This window comes from Hylobates moloch, unplaced genomic scaffold, assembly GCF_009828535.3.
Source record: "Hylobates moloch isolate HMO894 unplaced genomic scaffold, HMol_V3 SCAFFOLD_5, whole genome shotgun sequence".
NCBI lineage: Eukaryota > Metazoa > Chordata > Mammalia > Primates > Hylobatidae > Hylobates > Hylobates moloch.
The window spans coordinates 124923861-124945705 of record NW_026652280.1 but is presented as its reverse complement, the minus strand read 5'-3'; the positions used below and the strand labels follow the sequence as shown (position 1 = coordinate 124945705).

The 21845-nt window shown below is 36.6% G+C and overlaps 1 protein-coding gene and 1 non-coding gene across 4 annotated transcripts in view; one reads left to right on the top strand and one right to left on the bottom strand.

Annotated features, from left to right (window-relative positions):
- OLFM3 (olfactomedin 3) overlaps positions 1-21845 on the bottom strand; it is a 208574-nt gene that overhangs the window by 50017 nt on the left and 136712 nt on the right. The gene's annotated exons all lie outside the window — the stretch shown is intronic.
- On the top strand, positions 11820-11926 carry LOC116470016 (U6 spliceosomal RNA). The gene has a single exon (XR_004248454.1). It is a non-coding gene; the product is annotated as a U6 spliceosomal RNA (small nuclear RNA).

The window sequence follows — 21845 nt, the reverse complement described above, 5'->3', positions numbered from 1 at the left end:
TATAGAATCCAGGGTTTATGGGTAACTTTATTATATTATTTTCATAAATACTATAAATTTCCCACATCCAAATCTCAGGTTCCAAATGAAAGAAATCAGAGGTCTTTGTCTTATCCAATATATGTGTTTTAAAATAAAAATATAAAGAAGACACAAAACAAAATATGGATGAATGAAAATTAAATGAAAAGAAATTGGTTACAAAAAGGAAAAAATATTGTTTCAATTTCTTAGGAGAATTCTAGACTTGTTTGTATTTGGAATCTTCAGCCAAAGATATATATTTTTCTTAAATAGTTTTGGCAGGAGAAATAAATAAAATGTCCTTAATAAAATTGAAAGAGATACATATTTATAATGTGTGTATACTTTATTCTCAAAAACAGCTTTAAACTGGGGTGGATGCTAAGAGACTCCTCAAATCTTCCTTGCAACTATTAGCTTAGAATCCAGGCCATTTTATTTTTTCAAAATATATCCAAATGACTTCAATCGACTCTTATTTTTTAACCACAGTGCCCAGAAAACCAAATGTTATTACTTTTGTATTCTTTCAAAAATCATGCCATATGAAAAACCAATAAAGACACAATATTTTATGTATTAAACTTAGCAGAAAGCCCTGTGAAATTTTACGTTAGTATTACAATGTGGTAATGACAAAAAGCAAAGTGGATTTACAAATCTAATGTTGAAAAATACACCTGGAACTCTATCTTACTTTAATAAGGAAGGGGGGTGTCTTTTCAAGAGCTTAATTTCCAAAATTGAAAGAAAATATACATATAATTACTAGATAATTTAAGAAATGAGGTGGCAGATGGTAATTATACTTATTAATGAACTATCAGCCCACAAAATAGTAGCATTTTTAGAAGAATATAAGATTGAATGTCAGGGGAAAACAGTGCTCTGATTTGCAAATTATAAAGAAAAGAAGAAATAGAGAAAAACAATACAAATGGAATGCTTCTTGTAATTTTCCAGAGATGCAAATTACTACACTAAAGAATTGAAGTAGAACAATAGTAAAAGTTTATGATTCGGCGATGTTTATGAACAACGTAGAAGCTAAACTGTGTTGTTTTTAGAACAGGTTTAAATGATACACATTGAAGTAGAAAAGCTCAAATTACAATAATTATTAGTTGTGGGAAATTAAAACAACTGCAATTTGCAAAGAGCTAAATAGTTTGCAGTACTCTCATAGTCTACTGAAGTGATATCCATTTGAAAAGTTGAGTCCTAGTTTGCAAATGGGAGAAGGGATTAGTCTATTTAGAAGTAGCGGACTGTGTTTAGGGCAAGCAACCAGTAGTTGCAGAAGTTCCACAAGCATAGTGTGAATGGTAATGATATCACCACTGGCAATGAGATGAGGCTGGAAATGCTGGCTGTGACCAGCTCAGGGCTTCAGGGTCACCCAAAAGCGTTTGGACTTTATCTTGTATGTAATTCAAGAGTTTAAAGCAAAGCAGTAAGATTGTTAGTTTTATGTTGTGAATCATTGCTTTGTCATTTTCATGATGCAGGATAGGCAGGTGGGGGCTGCAGAGAGTGCAAAGCATATCAGAGACAGGAAGGTCACTTAGAGGTATATTCTCACAGTTTGAGCAAGAGATGATGAGGTCCTGAAATAATAAACTGTCAGTGAGGTTCAAAAGGATGAATTCCATAAAGGTTTGCACAACAATTGGCAGTCCTTAGTGACTGAATAAATGTGAGGCAGTGGAAATTACCTGGGAGAACTTTTAGTTTTGGGGTTTGGATGATGAGTGTCAATCATCAGAATAAGATACACAGGTAGAAGCATAACTTTATGAAGAAGATAGAATTTATTGTCAGCTGTTATGCATCACCTGTAGTACTGAGGGTCACTGGATGATAATGTGCCCCACACCTAGAGTTCAGAAAAGAATTAATTTCCCTAGGCCTCAACAACTTAATGGACTAGTGAGTATAATGTGTCCTACATGTATGAAAAAAATGGTTAACTTAAAAATGCAGTTTTAAAACTACCACGATTTTCATTTATTCAATTCACGGTAAACTATAAACTTAATTACTTATACAGTCCTTAAAAATAACAAACCAAAATCTCTCTATCACTAGTAAATAGTGAAATATTTCTAAATCTAATAATCTCACAAAAAATGTGATCTGACTACACACATTTTCTTTGTAGAATTTCATAGTGGATCAATAACTATATAACCTACAATTGTGCATTATTGCTCATGGAATGCTGAAAGCTATTGATTAATATATTTATTCATTAGATTTTTTATAGTAGCCTGTCCTTTTTATTACCCAGAGAGTATATTTCATGATAGACTTATATAGTAAATAATAAATAAGCAAATAAATATTGAGTGAGAATGACTCATAGGTAATTTATATAATATTGGCATGTTCTGTCATTAGAATTTTATTTTTGTCTTTTATTTGTAGAGCAAAAGTTAAATGTTGCTTTAATGACCCTGCACAGACATATAATAATATATATTTCCTAGTCTGGGACTGTATGTATGGTAGATGTATGTGTTCTAGAAGACACAACCTAGGTAGATATGAAAAATCAAATACATGAAAAAAACATGATGACCACATAAAATATGGTAGAAAATAAACAGTTAATGAGGTAATTGTGACCTAAAAGTTTGACTTTAGGTAAAATGAGAAGACTTAGGTTGCTTGCTAAACAGTAGAAGCTTTAAGACGAAATAGTGTACTCGTACTTTATTTATTATTTAAAACAAAATTTAAATTTGTAAATGGCTTCAGGCAGAGGGGAAAGTGGCTTATTAGATATAGTTGTAAAGGTACAAATATAGGGCTGAAGAAATTATTGAAGAAGGAGGAGGAGAAGAAAAAAAGAGATAAGAAGAAGGACAGCAATTGAGTAGGACATCGAAAAGTGAACTGTATTGACTGATTAAACCAGAGTGACCTCTAGAAAAAAACAGTGGGCTCCTTTTAGCAAGTTAAGTAGGAAAAATAGGAAGAGTAACATAAAATAGAAGAAGGTGGAAGACAGAGTAGTTGTGTTGAAATCACTTGGGGAATGCTGGATACCCTGGATGGGGTGTGGTTTGAGAGTGACCAGGTACATAAACAGCTCTCCACCCCCTGTGGCACCTTAAAAGCAGTTTAGTGGATAGTCCTCCAGATTCTTCCACTTACTAGAAAGATACCATTGACTAAGTCAGTCTCTCAGTCTCCATTTTATTATCTGTAAAATGAAGATAGAAGTACCAATGTGAAATGGTTATTTGAGAGACTGAATGAGATGACATATTTTGAAAGTGTCTGTAGTATGTCAAATGCAAAATAAATGGCAACCCTGTTTTTGACAAGAAATACCATGATTTGAGCCAGCCAAAAGGAATAGACCAGCTGAAGGAACAATCAGGCCTAGAGAAGGTGGAGGAAAGTCTTGCAGCTTTGCAAGGGGGTAGCTGAGTGGAGCTTGGAGTATATGCTGTCTTGCAATTCAGTCACCTTGGGTGAAGAGAATAATACAACTTTGCTGCATGACACCATCAGTCTGTGGCTCTGGGGCTAATAGTCCAATTCAAAGTAGAGGAAAGGGACTGATTGCTATTTTTGCTTCCCTCTTCATTGAAAAGTCGAGGTAACTACTAGAAAACTTCCATAAGGTCCCACTACCATATCTGCTGACTTCCTCACCTGTGCCCACATAGTTTACCTTCCTTTTGGTTGCTATGGATAAATTGACTGTGTTCCTAGATAAGGCAGAGCTCTCCTCTGTGCAATAAATCAGTTATTTTGGACAATCATGCATAAGAATTACTTGCAAGCCTGTTAAGACCCAAATTTCCAGGTCTCACCTGAATCTAATTTAGCTTTAGGACAGGACAAAATAGTTTGCTTTTCTAACAAGCTCCCAGATGATGCTGATGCTGCAATTCTTGGCCCACCCTTTGAGTAGACAGCCCTAGGATATATCTCTCTCACCTACTCAAAGACAACTCTTATTTCCTCTTTTTCCGACGTCAATAAATTTTCCCTCTTTAGCAGTTCATTCCCAGCATCACAAATACCACCATACTTTTCCTACTTTAAATGCAAACAAACAAACAAACTTTCTTGATCTTATTCTCTCTCCAGGAATTCCACCATTTCTCACTCTCCCTTTACAGCATACCCTCTGAAAGAATTGTTTATACTCACCATCTTCAATTTCTCTCTTCCTAATTGCATTTTTGTTTACACTTCTCCACTCCGCTGACACTGCTTTCATCAGGCTACTAGTGACCCCTAGATTGCTAATCTAGCAGTCAATTCTCAGTCCCCAACTTTCTTAACCTATGGGCAGCATTCATGAGAATTTACTTTCTCCTTTTTGAAATAATTTTTTCACTTGGCTTCCAGGATGCCACACTCACTAGTCTTCCTCCAATTTTATGACCTCTCTTTCTTAGTGTCATTTTCTGATTCTTCCTCATCTATATGCTAATGATTCCCAAATTCATTTTTTTCCCAGCAGACCTCTCCTATCAATTCAGAACTGCATATCCAATTATCTACTTGACATCTCCACTTTAGTGTTTAATAGACATATTAAATTTAGCACATTGAAAAAGTGAGATCCTGTTATGGCTCCCCCAACCCCAGAAAAGAAAGCAAAACAAAAATACACCAAACAAAAAAACAACAACAAAAATACACATGCAGCCGTTCCTGCAATCTTCCCATTTCAGTTAATTGGCAACACTATGGTTAAGTTGCTCAGGTCAAAAAGTTAAGTTTCAATCTTAATGTGTTTTCCTCCACATCTTATCAATTCAGTCAGCTAGTGTCTACTCTGAAAATATATCCAACATTCAAGTATTTTGCACCATCCCCACTGCCACTGTGCTGCTTCAAGCCTCCATTGTCTTTTATCTGGATTGTTACAAAAGTCACGAGTTACGGCCTTTGTGTCACTTCAGCCCATTTGTTACTGCTGCACACCAACATTATCTTGTTAAAATATAAACCAATTATGTTATTCCAATGCCTAGATTCCCGTCTTTCTCATGGTGAAGGTCAAAATATTTAGCTTGCACTATGAAGTTCTGCATAATGTGGACTCCTCTTATCACTCTGATTTCATTTCTTTCAGCTCTCCCCTTTGTTAACTCCACTGGAGCCACTCTGGGCCCCTGGCTGTTTCTCAGAGATGCAAGGCAATCTTTCACCTTAGGGCCTTTGCACTTGCTCTTCTCTTGTGGAATTGCAATCTCTCAAATATCTCCTCACTTCTTTTTCTCCTTCCTCCCAAGGTCATCTCTCAGAAGGTCTTTTCTGGCCACACTATCTAAAATGTTTACACTTTTCACCTGGTTGCTTTATATTGTCTTTTGCTGCTGGTACTTTTTTTCTCTTTAGAACTAGGTAACATGCTATCTATTATATTTATACATCTTGCTTATTATGTTTTCTCCACTAGAAATCAAGCTCCATGAGGGAGAAATGATTCCTGGTTTCTTTACTGGGGTATTCTTAACCTAGAAGAGTGTTTAGCACACAGTAATTTCACAATAAATATTTATGAGATAAATGGATAAATGAATATGTTACTATTTAATTTCTGGCCTGCTCTCAGATTAAAAAGGAAACCATTTTTTGTGTGAATATACAGTAGAGCCTATTCTTGCAAAACAAGCCAGTACAATATATTCCAGTAATGTGTTTTGTATGTATGTTTTTACGTGTGCATGAGGGACCTATACGTGGGTAATGGATAGTGAAAAGTATTGAAACATTATGCTTATAGTTACATGTATTTTTTCCCTCCATTTTTCACATGTAGAATGCAAGCACTTTTGGTCTAAGCCAAGAAGTACTAACTCCAACTTTGATTCCGTCTTCTGTTGATAAGCTTCACGGGTCACTGGAACCCTACATAAATATGGAAGCAATCTTTTCTTCTTCTTGCCTTTGGCTAGCCAAATTTTTCTCTAATAGCGTAGGGGTGGTAGAAGGGACTGTATGGTATGTAGAGAATACTTGTAAAAAACCATTTCACTATCTATATGTATATCAAGTATCATGTTGTACACCCTCAATAAATATGATAAAATTTTAAAAGAAAAGACAGATTTAAAAAAAATGCTTTAGAGAAGATTGAGATCTGAGTCTCCTTTCACCGAAATCTCCTTCAATTTGGCCCTTGGCAACCAATTAGGGACCACTTGTAGGTCCTAGAATCAGTGCTTTGTCATTTTTGCCTTGAGGTTTCAATATTGTCTTAAAAGTACTCACTAATGAAAGAATGAATTTAGAATGAAAAACATTTGCAAAGTTCTTTAAAGGAAGGATTTCTGTCTTCTCATCTTTGCCTTCATCTGTGAAGCTGACTGATGCTCTATAAGCCCGGGGGATCCTCCATTGGCAGCTGTTGCTGCTACTTCAAAGGAGAAAAAATGGATGTGTGGGAGAGAAATATATTCAGGGCAAACATGTTTTTTTTTTTTCTCTCTCTCTCTCTCTTTCTACTCAAAATTGAAGAAGTGGGAAAATATAAATCCAGGATTAGTCCAGAAATAAAAACGAAGAATGCAGAGTGGTGTGACAGAAACCTTCAGCTTAGTCACTACCTTGCTTTGGGTCTTAGGTTCTTCAAATAGGAAATAAAGATATTAAACAGAATTTCCTATCTAGCCCCTTTCATGATATAGTGCCACTCTCAAGAGCTCAGTCTTTATCCCTGCAGTCTCACATGTACCCTTTCACTCCCTGTTCTGGCACTAGTAGATGACTAGCCATGTGACCTCCCAGAGCTGTGGTGTTCTCATGTGTAAATTGGAGATAATAAGAGATACTCTTTGGTATTTGTGAGGATAAAATAAACTGCTACACAGAAAGCCCTGTTACAGGGCCTGGAACATGATCAGCGCTCAATCAATGTTTGCCATCACTATGCAGAAGAAATGTATGCATCTGCTACCCATCTTCATGGAAGAAAGCATAAGCACAAATGTTAGTGACAAAGAAGCGAAGTTCATCAAACTTTGGAGTAAATTAACAATATAAAATTTATCTTTAGAGTTTAAATATTCATCTTTCTAATATGGTTTGTTCATATGGATTGACTTCAAACATTCTAGAAAGTATATAAAATGTGCCCGTCCTATTTTTTATTGAGAAGCTTCCTTATTTAAGCCTGTCAGCCAGGCACTATTCTAAGAACTTTACATGTATGAAGTCGTTTAATCCTCAGACAAACCCGATGAGGTAGTATTGTTATTGTAACCAGTTTATAGTTAAGGAACTGAGACACTGAGAGGTGAAATATGTTAGCTGAGGTCACACAGCTAATAAATGACAGGGCCAGTATATGAACCCCCATAGTCAGATCCCAGATAGTGTGTTGTTAGTTATGCTATCTCACTGTGTCTCATACACACACTCACCTCATAGTTATGCAAAAAACTAGCCAATATTGATTTCAAATTTTGTCTTTTTAAAATAATTAGAATTATGTAGGTGAAGTATTATAGGTTAGTTATTTGCATGCTCTATCAGTAAGTGAGTGCTAAAAGTTAAGCACAAAAATTAAAAGCAACTTGTCTTCACTTACTGAGTTTATCTTTGAATGTGATAGAGCAAAGCTCTCATCAGGGAGGCATTGACACTCAGGTAAGGGCTTGGTCCCCCTGCTTTATTTTCACTGCGATCTATTTTCAGACTTTTCTAATTCACCCAACTCACTAGGGCAGACTGAAGTGTTAAATTACTGCCAAAAGCTTTTCTGGAAGAAATTGTTTAGAAAGAGAAATTTTAAAGAGATTGGGAAATTGCCTGGTGATCAGAAAGGAGACTGTTTCAGTGGTTGTGTGAAAGAACAAAATTGGATCTTCAAATGTGCAATTTTCTGAAAAGTTGTTATGAGTTGTTTCATAAAGCTTATCTCCCTCATGGCATATAAAATGTATGTTTAGCAGGTACCAAAAATCTGGTGGTAGTAAACAACCCCAAACATCAAAGTATGAAAGAAGATTACATCTGTAGCCTGCTTTTTAGCAAATTCATGCAAATAGGAGATCTGCAGAGCAGGGTTTTATGTAGCAGCATAGTTACACTGTCATCATTGTCCTCTCATCAATATGTGTAGTAAAGGTTATTTTGTGTTTTGAAAGCTCTGGGCAGACAAATACGGTTAAATATATACCTCTAAAGATCTGGTGTTGAAATAAGTCAGGCACTATTTATCACTGAAAGCATCCTAAGAGTTATACAGTTTTATGAGAGGTTGACGGAAACAGTTAAGGCTGGTTCATTAAAATAACCACCACATAGATGAAGCCATATAAAGCCTTTACTTCATTAAATTGCCCTTTTTGGCTTCAATGCAATTAAACACTTTTAACCTTATAAAAACTGTTTCAGGAGGACATAAGTAACTCAATGTAAAAACAACTCCCTTTGCAAATACTCATCTGTAAAGAGACCAGTGACTTATGTCTGAACTTAGCAATAGATAAGTAAAGGAAAAAATGTTGTAAAGGTTGTCTCTTGTTATTGAAATTAAATAGCTGACTTTTTTCTGCTACTTAATATTTTCTTGTTCCCTCCACATTTTCCAGCTTAATTATGTATTATTTTCTGTTGTCAGAAAAACATAAACAGAAGTATGTTATGTCTCTCTCATTGACCTTTAAAGGCACTGGTCTATTAAACATTTATCAAGTGCATTCTTTGGAGCAGGAACTGTACTATTCTGAAAATTTAAGATTAATATGATACAGCCTTCTCTTTTGAGTAATTCATCAAACTGGGATTGTAACAGAATACAAGTGATTATGCATATTGGATTCAAATAGTTCCACACTTGTAAGTACCTATAGGGATATAATGGAGGAGTAAAAGAAGAGGGAATTAGTACCACATAGTGTAATGGTCAGGGAAGACCACAGTGGAAAAGAGAATGCTTGAGCTAGTTTTACACATTCAGATCTAAATTTCTAATTCACCCAGAGAAACTGACAGTAAAATTTTACTGTAGGCCCTGAACACAAGATAAAATGTAAGTCATAAGGATCTTGGTCCTATACTCCAAAAGACATATATATATGTTAGCTCTTTCTTTGTCAATGTACATCTGTTGCCCTAGTACTTTACATTTTCATCTCTCTTTTCATTAATAAAATAAAATAGTGATATTTACCTAAAACATAATATAGGGCTACTGAATGTAAAGAGACTGTGAAAAGGAAGTAACCGTTGTCAGGAAAACAGTATTTTCCTTGAGAAGTACAACAGACACGCAGAAATATCTGAGTTCTCGGAGAACCTTGCATTATCAAGAAAATAGATTCAAAATTACAAACACACATTATCCAACAAGTAATTTGGATTATAAATTTACACATAATGAGTCATAATGTACAGAGCTAAAACTGTAAATCTAGTATAGAGGCTTCTTGTCAGGTCTCTGCAAAGAGGCATATATACATTATATAAACATTATAACGTGAGGAGTGTTAATATATTTACCATTATTGAAAATGGATCAGCTTTGCAAAGCATTCCACCCCCTCCCGATGCTCTCCTTTCCCCCTCTCCTTTCCCCTTCTCTCTCCCTGCCTTCCTTCTCTTACATTGTTACTTTCATCTGTCTTTCCTTCTTTTCTACCTCTTTGTCTCCTTTTCTTCCTTCCGTATTTTCTCCTTTCTTCTCTTTCACTTTCAGCAAACTTTACTGAGTCCTTTCTAGCTGTTCTGCACTGAAGTAGGATTTAAGTATGGTTTCCAAGAATTCTCCAGGTAATTTTGATGTGTTCTCGTTTTTAACCATTGCCTAGGCCGTATGGCTGCAATTTAAGCACAGATCATTGTAATATTTTGCACTTCATATTTGGAACTTTTGATTTACCTCTCCACTCATTCAACACTGTTTTAAAACAAAACAAAACAACTTTTTTCTTATCCGAACATTGAAAATGCATGTTTAGGTCACAATTTACATTTTATTGCAATCCATAAGGTTTTCAAGAAGTTATGGATGTCAAAACTGGAAACTCCTCAAAACTGGTGTTTAATAATCATAGTGTATTATTCATGTGAACCTCATTAATAGCTTTTTCTTACAGGACTGGTTAATAAATATGTCAATGATAAAAAATAAATTTTCTGTCATGTATTTTCCCTTTCAATAATATGCGTATTAATATCTATTAAAATATCCATATAAGTTAGTTAATATTTTTCTACCAAAAATATATGTAGAACTATTTGAGGAGCAAGGTCTGTTTCACAGTGAAACATGAAACCTGCATTTATGCATTCAGGAAGGATTTATTGATCATCCTGTATATGCTAGACACTAAATGCTGGAAATCAGGAACTAATGCAATTCACTCTGACTCAAGATCTCCCATTCTAGTGGGATACTGACAGGAACAAGAAAGAAATATAGCTGTAAGTATAATTTCCATATAATAGGACCCATAATGTGTACAATGTGCAATGGGTCATTGATATGGTTTGGATTTGTGTCCTCGCCCAAATCTCATATCAAATTGAGATTCCCAGTGTTGGAGGAGGGGCCTGGTGGGAGGTGATTGAATCATGAAGTGAACTTCCTCCTTGCTGTTCTTGTGATTGTGAGTGAGTTCTCACGAGATATGGTTGTTTAAAAGCGTGTAGCACCTCCCTCTTCACTCTCTTCCTCCTGTGCCAGCCATGTAAGATGTGCCTGCTTTCCCTCTGCCTTCTACTATAATTGTAAGTTCTCTGAGGCCTCCCCAGCCATGCTTCCTGTACAGCATGAAGAACTGTGTGTCAATTAAACCTCTTTTCTTTATAAATTACCCAGTCTCAGGTAGTTCTTTATAGCAATGCAGAACAGACTAATACAGTCTTAAACTGTTAGTGATTAATTCCATTTGGGTGGGATAGAGGAGGCTTCAGAGGGATAGTGGATTTCCATGGCTTCAATAAATTTCCCAAGAAAATCAGGAAGGAAAGGCCATTTCAACACTGGTGACAGCATGTGAAAATTCATTTCTGAAGTGTGAAAGATCCCATGTTATTTCGGAGATCTGAGTAGCTTGCAGTGGGGGCAGTGAAAAATGCATGATAGGGGGAAGGAAGAGAGGAAATAGAGTTGGAAAGGTAGCAGGAAAAAGAGGTAGCAGAAACATGTAGCTCTCCAAAGAGAAGATTAAACATTGCTACCACTATGTCTTTACGGAGTTTCAGGAAGAAACTGTTGATACCAAACCAGTTTGTTATTTAGAAGAATATCATTCAGAAAAGATGCAATAAATATTAGGGAGTGGGCGAGGAGTGAGAATGCCAGCTGAGAGAGTAGTTAGAGGGCCATTTCCGTGTCAGCATAAGAAATAACAGAAAGACTGGGGAAGAATAAGACATGGGCTAGGCACATTACACAGGATTTTGTGAATAATTAGATGCAAAGACAAGAGAGAGAAACAAGACAAAAGTGGCTTCTAGATTTCACAAAATACAATACAAGTTGAATGTACCTTATTTGAAATGCTTGGGGCCAGAAGTGTTTTGGATTTTGAAATATTTGCATTATACTTACTGATTGAGCATTTCTAATCCAAAAATCCAAAATCCAAAATGCTCCAATGATCATTTCCTTTGAGCGCCACGTTGGTATTCAAAATGTTTTGGATTTTGGAGCATTTCAGATGTAGATTTTCAGAATAGGAAAACTCAACCTATATAACAGAAAGTGTTTAAGAATTGTCTAGGCCAGTGCTTCTTAAACATTGAGGTGCAAATGAATCACTTGAGGATCTTGTGAAAATGTAGATTTTGGTTCAGAAGTTGGGAATAGAGTGCTCGCTAGAACAGCACATATACTAAAATGGAAATGATACAGGGAAGGTTAGTGTGGCCCCTGCCCAAGAAATTGGGGATACAGTCTGAGATTCTGTATTTTTAACAAGCTCCCAGATGATGCAGAAGGAGCTGGTAAACAAAACACTCTTTGAGTAGAAGGAGCCATGGAAGCCAGCTCAGAGACTGTGGAATTAAGTGAAGTGCTGATGTGTGTAGAAAATAAGGAGGCACAACCAAAGTGGGGTTGGGGGAAAGGCCAGCTATGTAAGAGAAGTGAGAGTGAGGATTGCCCAGAGACACACACGCTTCTTATCAAGAAAGGGGGTCCAGAGTTCTTGTCATCCAGAGCTAATTGTTAACAGAAAACATTTAAAAGTAATCCACTTTAAATAGGTACCAACATTTCTTTCTTTTTTTTTTTTTTTTTTTTGTGAGACAGAGTCTTGCTCTTTCGCTCAGGCTGGACTGCAGTAGCGCTATCTAGGCTCACTGCAAGCTCTGCCTCCCAGGTTCACGCCATTCTCCTGCCTCAGCCTCTTGAGTAGCTGAGATCACAGGCGCCCGCCACCGTGCCCAGCTAATTTTTTGTATTTTTAGTAGAGACGGAGTTTCACCGTGTTAGCCAGGATGGTCTCGATCTCCTGACCTCGTGATCCGCCCGCCTCGGCCTCCCAAAGTGCTGGGATTACAGGCGTGAGCCACTGCGCCTGGCCGGTACCAACATTTCTTAGAAGTAAAGAAAAGCTGCTGTTAAAAATTTATCTCGAACTAAAAAAATAAAAAATAATACTATCCTTATCGTGAGGATATATTTGCAACTGCGTGTTAACTCAGCATGAATAACAAAGTCTTAATTCATATATGTGTGTGTTTATGCAATTATTTTAACAATCTCATTATTTAGTTTCATTTCACAATCATAAAGAGATTTGTTTTTGCAAAACTCTTCAAGGAATTCCATAATTTTTTCAGAGCCTCTTTTATTCTTTTGATATCCATATCATTGTCTTTTGAAGAGTACATCCCATAATTTTCTCTTCAATCATTAAACAATGTATACCTTCCAGCTACTCTTTAGTAATCCCTCTGTGTTTGGTCGGACCAGTTCTCTCATAACACTTCCATCAACTTCATGAAATCATGTATGTGTCTTTTACATGATACTAACTTCCACCATATTTACAATAAATAGCATTAGGTAGTCATAATATCCAAAAATCAGTGGCCCAAGAAGGATTCCACTGTTAGGCAATAAGGGATACTTTAGTGGGATTGAGAGGTAATTCATTAAATAAGTGGCCATATAATTAGTGAATATTTCTGATGGCTTGGATAACACGTACTTTGATAACTTTAACTCAGGGTTGTCTAGAGGCTTAAACATAATAGCCAGTCACCCATATGCTCTGACTTTTTGATATAGGTAGAAAAGAAAGAGAAGGATCCTGCTTCCACATAATTCACTCATTTTAGGGAAGGATTCTACTAACCACACGCAGAAGAGTTAATGCATTGTTTTCTCAGCAGCTACAGAAATCTGAAATGAATAGTTTGATTTGATTATACTTCCTTTATTATTATTTTTTTTTTTAGACACATTCTTGCTCTGTTGCCCAGGCTGGTGTGCAGTGGTGCGATCGCGGCTCACTGCAACCTCTACTTCCTGGGTTCAAGCGATTCTCCTGCCTTGGCCACCCAAGTAGCTGGGACTACAGGTGCCCACCACCGCACCTCGACAATTTTTGTATTTTTAGTAGAGACAGGGTTTCACTATATTAGCCAGGCTGGTATGGAACTCCTGACCTCAAGCGATTTGGCCGCCCTGGCCTCCCAAAGTGCTGGGATTACAGGTGTGAGCCACTGTGCCCAGAGATTTGATTATACTTTTGTCTGTCAGAAAGAAGATGATCAGAAGATAACTGCATCACTGGCTGCTGCCTAGACATTACCAGTGTTTGTAGTATCTACGTTACTACTGTCTCAGTGAGGCCCGAGTATCCAGGAAACACCATAGAAGGTTCAGGGAAAAGGGAAAGCCTGAATAGTTGCTGATTGGCAGCTGAACAAAGATAAAGCTATTCCCATATGACAGTGGATCGGAAGGTCACGATAATGGAATTCTAGTCTTACTGTCCATGTGAAGTTAGCAGCATGGCATGCCTTAGTTTCTTTTGAAGCTTCAACATTCTCTGATTCTATGCATTGTATTAAGAGCATGGGCTTTGAAGTCATGTAGACCTGGGTTGGAATGCCAGGTTTGTCACTTACTGTGTGATCCTATGTAAATTAATTATTTTTCTGAACTTCATTTTACTAATCTTCAAATTAGAGATTATAATATCTACTGATGAAGCCCATCTGACAAGGTACTCCAAAGACATAGTTCAACGATGTTAGGTTTATCAATTTGTTGTATGAAGGGAGATTGCACACCAGAAGCATGGAGCATCCTAACAGGCAAAGGAAGAAACAGGGTTAAAAATAGGATTGGGGGAAAATGGTGTTTAGGCATACTTAAATAAAGAAGAATCTTGATAGTGCTAAAAATGAGCAATGCTCAAAGTAAAGAGATTAACATCAGGCCAGAGTTAAGAAGTGGACTCTGGATTCTGTTTCCTTGGAAACTCCAAAGTTAAGATACATGTTGAATATTGTATCTGAAAAACCCTTATCTGAAGTTTTGCACCTGGGTTGAAAATTGAAGCTGTTTCTTGGTGTCAGTGACTCAAATCTTCCAGGCAAATGTAGGTTGTTCCATTTTTACTGATCTGATTTCAAACGGCAAAGTTTCTAATAGTCTGTGATTTTAGAGAACAAAGTGTCTCAGTGTTACATCCTTTGGTAAAGCAGCAAAAGCACTATTGAGAGGTTCGCCTCATAGGCTTGTACAAATAAAATGAAGCAATGTACATGAAGTACTAAGCATAGTGCTTATCTTATAAGCAATTTTTACTCTTACTATTATTGTTTAGCTGTATTTTCACAAATAAATATCCCATAATAAGACAGGATGCTGACTTAAAATGACTAAACTTTAGTTACTGAAAAGCACAATTCTGAAAACTTAACTAGCCAATAAAGGGAGAAATTCATTCTTATGACCTTAGATACCCCATGCTTTCAAGAGGAGTCTAGATGCAGCACAATCAACTGTTGCCTTTGATAATACTGATTTTCTGATCCCACCTCACCAGAAATGTGATTCAATAAACAGGCTTACAGGGAAATATGTATTTGCACTTTTCAAAAGCTCCTGATTTTGATATGCAACCAAATTTCAGAAAGACTCATATAATGAAATGACCATGAGGAAGCATTGTAATGCATATACTATTCCCAAATGATCAGAAGTAAAAGTTTAGAACATTAAAAATATGGCATAAATATGATCTTGTACAGATTTCACTCAGTGTTGTAATGCCCTTTGAAAATCCCTGATACATTTTCAAGTTGAATACCTTCAGTATTGGTAAAAATAAATCCTATGTAATTAGTTGCTTTTTTTTTTTTTTTTTTTTTTTTATGGAGTGTTGCTCTGTCAGCTCATTGTAACCTCCGCCTCCCAGGTTGAAGCAATTTTCATACCTCAGCCTCCCAAGTAGCTGGGATTACAGGCATGAGTCATCACACTTGGTTAATTTTTGTATTTTTTAGTAGATACGGGGTTTCACCATGTTGGCCATGCTGGTCTCAAACTCCTGGACTCAAGTGATCCACCTGCCTTGGATCCACCTGCCTTCTCCTCCCAAAGTGCTAGGATTATAGGCATAAGCCTGTGTGCCTGGCCTGTAGCTGCTTTTGATATTGGATATTTCCAATCATGAATAAGTCCTTGCTATACTCATACTCCATTCATTGTCTGAGTTCTGCTTTCTGCTGCACCAGCCAAGATTTACTTCTTTCTGCTACATAACAGCCCTTCAAATATCAAGCTACTTCAGCTTGTATGTTTTAGGGAAGAATATGGCCCAGATTTTTGACCATTTCTCTTATGATATGCTTTCAGAGCTTCCCCCTTCCTGGTTATTCTCATCTGGACACATTCTTGCTGGTTAATCTTACTAGACTCAGTACAGAATGATATACTCTGAAACATTCTAGGTTTGTGTGATGAGCCTAGATCAGGAAAGTAAAGAGGCTTATTCATAAAAATGTCAATATATTTTTCCTTATAGAATTAGGAAAATTATCACAACTTAAACATATTATTTTTTTCATGAAGAATTGTGGTTATATAACTGACACAAAGAAAACATTTTTATTCTAAGCCAACAAACGCTGTCTGCTAAAGTGAAGTTCCATTGCAGAGGACATGGTTATTTTTCAATTATGATAATATATATCTCAGTGATAAATCGAATTAAAATTTCCTCATCACTGCACATAATGATTTAAGATATATTCTTAAATCTTATTAAAGATTTACTATCCCTAATTGCTATTGGCTCCCAGACAATTGTCTCACAGGATGGATCTCTGAGCAACTTGATGCTTCAGAAATGGGCTGAGACTCCGTGGGGAAAACAGCTTAGAGGGCGCCAGTGCCTCTTCTCTTCTGCTTCAGGGCTTTGAACTTTAGTTTCAAATTTAGCCCACTCTCCCTTCTCCTAACTCTCCTAACAACTTCAGGTGTTACTGAATTAGCTCATATGCAGTTGGTTAATTGGGGAGTGATGTCAGTATAATGTGAATTTGTTCTGGTTCATATGCTTTTTTTTTCCAAAATCTTTAATATTTTATATGAAAAATAACAAGCAAAGTGTATTATCATAGCTGAAAGCAGCAAGCTGCAGTTATGAAGTCCTTTACACAATGATAATTTGCCTACAGTTATTTTCTTGACTTGATTTGGACATGTGTTGCCTGTGTTACTCCCTAATGGTGCCTTTTCTCTTGTCTCTGTAGCTCAGCTACCTCAATCTTTCCTTACATCTATTTTTGTCAAGTAAACTTCAACTTGAAAGTTAAGACCCTAAACAATATTTACTGAAGTATTTTTATTTATTAGCAATATAAAATTTTTTTTTAGCTGTGTTAGTATGTAACACAGTTACTGTTTTTTGTTAATTCTCTAACAATTGTATAGGTTTGAGGGGTATGCCATAACCCTTCTTGTTTATAATGCACGATTTTGGAAAGCATGAGGTTTTTTGAGGAATGTGTGTTTTGCATTTTATTAGCACCATGATCAGGAGTCTCCCAACCAGAACAGACCAAGAGACAGTGTGGTTGAGGGGATTTTGTGAGGTTGGGGTCCTTTGATCTTCACTCATCTCAATGGCTGTAAATCCTTTACCTCAAACATTTGTGGTCAACTTCAATACCAGTGCCAATATGCCTCACTGAATGTGAAAAGTTAATGGCTGAAAAGATATTTTTATCTCCCTGTTCAAGGCTTTTAAGACATGCCACACTACCACAAACAGAGGCCCATAAAAACAGTTTCTCAGGATTCTCCCATTTCTGCCCTCACCTTAATGACTTCTAGCCCATTCCATTTGGTTTTATCTATTAGGTTGGTGCAAAAGTAATTTGCTTTAGTTCAACTCCTTGGCTTCAATTTCTTGGCTCAGACCTTCAAAGTTGATTAGTATTTCTGTCTCCTCCTTATGTAGAATTCACTTTGGTTTCCCTCAGCCATTTGTACTGTGGACTTTCTGTGTGGTTTCTTGCTTATTCTGTCTTCCCTGCTCCAGTTTTGAGCATTATGGAGCCCCCTGCACCAGGCTGATTTCTCAGCAGTGCTCCTAATTGGAACAGCCCTGGCAAATCCTTAAAATGAAGTTGATTTAGTAAGATTGTCATGAGAGAATATAACGGCATTTTTGATCCTGCGGGCTTACTTTCAAAGTCACTTTACCTTCCAATAAGGCTATGCCTCTTCAATCTTTATACCTGCAAAAGCAATCTAGCTATTAGCATAAACCCAGAGTAGAATTCAATCTACACTGCAGACCCCTAAGCATTTACTTCTTCTTTTATAATGTTTTTAAATGCTGTTTCATATTCTGGTAGCTTCTCCAAGTATGTGATATTACTCCACATGTGGGAGGATATTGGAATAGAAAGTAAAGACACATTGATTCCTTCAAATCAGCAGCAGGTCATTCAGCAGTGCTTTGTGCCAATGTACCATGTAACCACTTCTTACTCTACAATCATTAGTTTCTATCCTAGCATATCCAATAGCCCCAGAAAGTCACAGCCTGGACAAGTCCTGGGAGACACTGGCTGTAGTGCTATCATTCAAAGTCTGGTAATGCCCACATTGGATCAGAGTTGGCAAATTCAAGGACTACAAGGTCAAAATTATGTAACCATAAAATTATATAACATTTAACTCTACTAGATTTGCTTTTAAAAGGAAAATAAAGAATCTGTATTAACATCTTAATGAATTTACACAGCATAGCTATTTGGTTGAGGGTTTATTTTATTTGGTCAGAATCCTTCTTAAAGTTAGGCCAGTGATTTTCATTATATGCAACAAAGCTGTTTGCCTTTCCAAATGCATACAGAAGAGAAAACAGCAATCATGTTTCATCAGCTGAAGGAATCTATCAGTATGTAGAGCACTAATGACTATTCATTTGTATATTTAAAATACAGCCAGATGAAATAAAATGTCTCAAATTTCCAGAAAGTTGTTTTCTTCAGCCAAATGTATTTAAGGAAACATTTTATTTAGTAATATAAATAAATATGATATAATTATTTCTACGTTAAAATGTAATTGCTCTATTGGAATCAGAAGATCACTACTTTTTTATTTTAGTTGAATCATTTTGAATAAAATGTATTTTTGAGTTGGTATTAAATCAAATAAAACTGCTTTAAATATATCCGTTCTATTTTAATTTTACCAAAATAAAATATCTTCAATATTATTGTTCAAACACTGCAATTTATGTGTTGAATCAATAGATGATAAAATTCTAAGAATACATAATGCCACATCTTTTTTAGCTTACAGTGATTAGTACCTTAATTTAAATGCTTGCTTCATAAAAGCATAAGTAGTTTGTTAAATGTCAAGGTATATTAGGAATGTAATGTGCATTTTAAAATCTGGTTAATGTTAATTTAAAAAATAGCTATGAAAGAACATAGAAAATTAAAGAACATTTAATAGTACTTAATATAAACAAAGTAAATTACTTAAATAAGCAGTCATCTGCTCATATTACTGTTTTTACATATGCATTCTACATAAAAATTTTTGCAATTTAGGTAATAATTTAAATGCAATATGTAATATCACTTATCCTTTATTCAAATATTTGCAGGTTTTTAAAATATAAATAGTAAGTATGACTTGGTAATGGAATGTAACATCTCTAATTTCAAGTTTTATGTGTGTGTAATTTAAAATATTTATTGGTTTTACGACATGTTGTGCCTGAGAGAAGAGCATAAATATTACGTTTTAATGGAGTCAGAGGATACAACCATTATTTAAACCCCAAACACTTGGCTCATTGCTGACATGGACAATAGTGACTTACTGGTCTGCACCTTTATGATGCAGTCAATGGGGACAGCATTATGATACGATATTTAAACAGCACATTACTTTACAACCTCTTATGATCAGTTATATTGCCTATACATTAAACAGGCTTTGGTGGTCAATTTGCATTGCTATACTTATTTTAAGGATGAGTAATTGGTGTGGCCAAGGAAGGCTAAAAACATGACCACTGCTGCACAGCAATGTCACAGGAAAAGTTGAACCTCTGATTTATTTATCAAATCTGGAGATAATCTTTACTAGTAATTCTATCCTTTGTGATCTTCTAAGACTAAAGCATTTTGCTGTAAGAACCTCATCACTAACGTAAATATTATAGACTGAGTTTTCAATATTACAATGGTGTCATGTTCTTAGTATCTTAATTGTTCTTAATGTTCTTAATGTGGAGAACTCCTGAAGGATTGTTACCTTCCTTGTCAGCCACACAATGTTTATAAAGTCAATCTAGACCAGAATATTATTCCAAAGTCGATCTAGACTAGAATACTATACCCCAAACCAGTTGTTTCCATATTAGACAGTTTTCTGTTTTCTGAGGCAGGGTGAATTTCATGATTATTTATCCCGTTAGGTCAGAATAACTCGGTGATGAAGACCTTGTACTCCATGATTAGCCATAACTAGATGTGAATTCTGCCTCTACTACCAAACAACTGTTTGACTCAAAGAAACTTATTTAATTTATAAATATTTCATTTACCTATGTCTATAACAAGAACAAATAATAGTTTTTGCTTCATAAAGTCAGCATGAGGGTTATGCTATGGTTTTGTTATGTCCCCATCCAAATCTCATCTTGAATTGTAATTCCCATAATCCCTATGTGTCATGGGAGGGATCTGGTGTGAGGAAATTGAATCATGGGGCAGTTCCCCTATGCTATCCTCATAATAGTAAGTTCTCACAAGATCTGATGGTTTTATAAGGGGCTCCCAATTTGCCCAGCTCTCATTCTTCTCTCTCCTGACACCTTGTGAAGAAGGATGTGTTTGCTTCCCCTTCCACCATGATTGTAAGTTTCCTGAGGCCTCCCCAGCCCTGCAGAGCTGTGAGTCAGTTAAATCTCTTTCCTTTATAAATAATCCAGTCTTGAATATGTCTTATAGCAGTGTGAGAATGGACTAATACAATAAATTGGTACCACTGAGAGTGGGGTGTTGCTGTAAAGCTACTGAAAATGTGGAAGCAACTTTGGAATTGGGTAACAGCCAGAAGTTGGAACAGTTGGAGGGCTCAAAGAAGATATGAACATATAGAGAAGTTTGGAACTTTCCAGAGACTTGTTGAATGGCTTTGACCCAAATGCAGATAGTGATATGAACAATGAAGTCCAGGCTGAGGTGGTCTCAGATGGAAATAAGGAACTTGTTAGATACTGGAGTAAAAGTCACTCTTGCTGTGCAAAGAGACGGGTGGCATTTTGCCCCAGCCCTATAGATCTGTGGAATTTTGAACTTGAGAAAGATAATTTATGGTAGAAAAAATATCTAAGCAGCAAAGCATTGAAGAGGAAGCAGAGCATACAAATTTGGAAAATTTGCAGACTGTCAATGTGATAAAAAAGAAAACCCCATTTTCTAGAGAGAAATTCAAGCCAGCTGAAGAAATTCACATAAGTAATGAGGAGCCAGATGTTAATCACCAAGACAATGGGGAAAATGTCTCCAAGGCATGTTATGGTGGCTCTTCCCATCACAAGCCTGGAGGCCGAAGAGGGAATGGTTTCATGGGCTGGGCCCAGGCTCCCCCTTCTGTATGCAGCCTTGGGAAATGGTTCCCTCTATCCCAGCTGCTTCAGCTCCAGCCGTGGCTAAAAGGGGCCAATGTACAGCTCAGGCTGTTGCTTCAGAGGGTGCAAGCCCCAAGCCTTGGTTGTTTACATGTGGTATTGGGCCTCTGTGTACACAGAAGTCAAGAACCGAGGTTTGAGAATCCCTACCTGGATTTCAGAGGATGTATGGAAACACCTAGATATCCAGGCAGAAGTTTGCTGCAGGGGTGGAACCTTCATGGGAAAACACTGCTAGGACAGTGTGGAAGGAAAATGTGGGGTCAGAGCCCCACACAGAGTTCCCACTGGAGCACTACTTGTTAGACCTGTAAGAAGATGGTCACCATCCTCCAGATCCCAGAATGGTAGATCCACCAACAGCTTTTACCGTGCACCTGGAAAAACTGCAGACACTCAATGGCAGCCCATGAAAACAGCCTGAAGTGGGGCTGTACCCTGCAAAGCCACAAGAGCAGAGCTACCCAAGCCTCTGGGAGCCCACCTCTTACATTAGTGTCCCCTGGATGTGAAACATGCAGTCAAAGGTGACCATTTTGGAATTTTAAGGTTTAATGACTGCCTTTTTGGCCAATTTCTCCCTTTTGGAATGGGAGTATTTACCCAATGCCTGTACCTCCATTTTATCTAGGAAGTAACTAATATGCTTTTGATTTTACAGGCTCTTAGGTGAAAAGAACTTGCCTTGTCTCAGATGAG